This window comes from Pholis gunnellus, assembly GCF_910591455.1.
Source record: "Pholis gunnellus genome assembly, chromosome: 13".
NCBI classification, from domain to species: Eukaryota; Metazoa; Chordata; class Actinopteri; order Perciformes; family Pholidae; genus Pholis; species Pholis gunnellus.
The window spans coordinates 22,262,818-22,265,277 of NC_136540.1; positions in this window are offsets into that span (position 1 = coordinate 22,262,818).

Genomic DNA, 2,460 nt, shown 5'->3' on the forward strand with positions numbered 1-2,460 from the left:
TTCCCACAGACTGGCAGCTGGCCAATCATCAGTCGGGACCCTCCATTAAAGGAGCAAACATGAGGAGGATGTAGTTTGAAACTTTGGAAACAACATAGAGAAAGTCGAGTTTTCTTTTTTTGGGGAGTGTATTTGGATCATAGAGTAACATCATGAGAGCTTATATGTAGTTAACAAATGTAAAAAAAAAGTGATAAATGTTCTAAGGTGTCTTGCAGGATGGGAGTTGGGAGCTGATTTACCATCTTCATTATATTTATTATATGCATATTTAAGTGCTCTTAATAACTTTGGGAGTGTTTGTTACTCAGCTGTACGCTCTGGCTCTAAGAGTACGTTCATAGAGCAGCCAGGACTTCCCCACTGTGTGCTCTCCATGCTGAGGCAGGTGAAATAACGTGGTGACGGAGATAGCCGTCCATCAAAAAAGGATGGAGCAGACATGTTGGGAGAAGGAGAGGACACTAACAGGAAGGTTTAGCTGGACAGGAGAGGAAATGGAAAGAGAGTTGGAAGTATATGATGAGTTTAGTGCAACTGCTGTGTGGCCTCTTAGACCTGTCTGGGTATTAGAACATCTGTGTATACATCTGGAGTCACTTAAATTCATGCACAGGAATTAGACTGTTGACATTTTTAAAGATGGATCAGCAAACAGATGCAACAGGTTCTGATGTAGCCGATTTAACAAGAGAACAGCTCACTGCTTTAATGTGTATACTATTAAATTGGAATTCGACCAGAGGGAGCAAGTTAGTTGCAGCAATATTTTAGCAGCAATAATAGCAGATTTATACTCGAAAAATGATTACTACTACTTATTAGAGACTGTGGAGAGCAGGGTTGTCCTTCAATCAGAGGATAGGCGGTTCAATCCCTGGTCGCATGTCGATGTGTCCTTGAGCAAGACACTTAACCCACCAACTGCTCCTGTAGCTGTGCCTACGGTGTGAGAATGTGTGTAAATGTTAGACCGTCTGATGGGTGGCACCTAACCCCTGCCATCAGTGTATGAATGGGTGTGAATGGGGGAATGATGACAAGTAGTGTGAAAGAGCTTTGAGTGGTCTGAAATACTAGAAAAGCACAAGTACAGTTCATTTTCCCTATATTACTAAGTACAAACCCACCCTTGCTGTAGAGGGAGGACATCTCTTTCAGGGTGATGTGGTGGCTGAGGTGCGTTCCATTGATTAGCATCTCTGCTGCACACTTTTACAGTAATAAGCAGCAGGGGCAAGACGTGGAGCGTAGTCATTTCAGGGTTTCTTATATACCAACTGTGCCTTTATTATAATTCTCTAATGCTGATTCTGGCTCATCTCTTTTTGGGTGGTAGGCTGTGGAGTGAGTGTGTGTGTGTGTGTGTGGCTGGGCTGCTCAATAGAGTGTCCTCACAATTATAGGAGTACAGGGTTCTGTGTATGTGTGATGGAGAGAGTTAAGTAAAGCAAATTAGAAAGGCTTAGCGCTGAAGTCCACAGCTGGATCTGCGCTGGATTTCCTCACTCTTCTGCTAAAATGAGTTCCATGTGACTCAGGCTGAGATGATGATGATGATGATGACCGTACCTGCACCCTTCACTTGCAGAATTTGAAGATGATGGATTGAACCTGGTTCTGGCATTGAACCTACACGAGATCTGGCAGAACGAGTAGCTGCTGTTGGAGTTCCACTTGTAACTTAATAATAGCCAATCACATTAGTTCATGTTGTCCTCTTGAACACTTTAAGTAGACAGTTTAGCAGTTTAATGACCTGAGAGTAGGGATGCCCCCTGAAACCTGGTTGTAAACTGTTGATAAGGTTAGGGTTAGGGGTTAGGGTTAGTGTTGATAGGGTCCAGAGTTACCGGTTGTGCTATCGGTATTTTAAAAGGTATGGAGTGCGATGTCCCCGTCTCAAACGTCCTCTCTCTGTCTCTTTGTCTTTGTGCTTTACTCTGACACACACACACACACACACACACACTCTGGCTCTCTGGCTCAGTACAGCGTGAGACACACATCATGGCAGAGAGAATGGAAAGATCCAAAGTGTGGCTACATTTAACTCCAGTAGGTGCTGATCACTCTCGTTGCCACAAACACAATAAAACCCTCACAAGTAGGAGAGGAAACAGCAGCACTTTATCACAACATACATCTGCAGACTGTCATCCTCGTCCACTGCAGCAGACGTTAGTGATGCCATACGGAGTTTACTAATAACAATTAATAAATTAAAGCTAATCGCTAAACTAATTGTATAGACACAAAAGTATTTGAAAGATTTTGGAACTTTTTGTATTGCTGCTCAAGAAAGACCATTTGTTTACATACAAGAATAATAAAGCAATAGCGATTCTCTTCTTAATTGTATTTTTTTTCTCACAAAATATTAAAAAAGAACCAATAAGAGTTTCAATAAGGAGCCAAACAGATAAGCAGTAACGATAAGAGTACTACTACCTCAGAGGA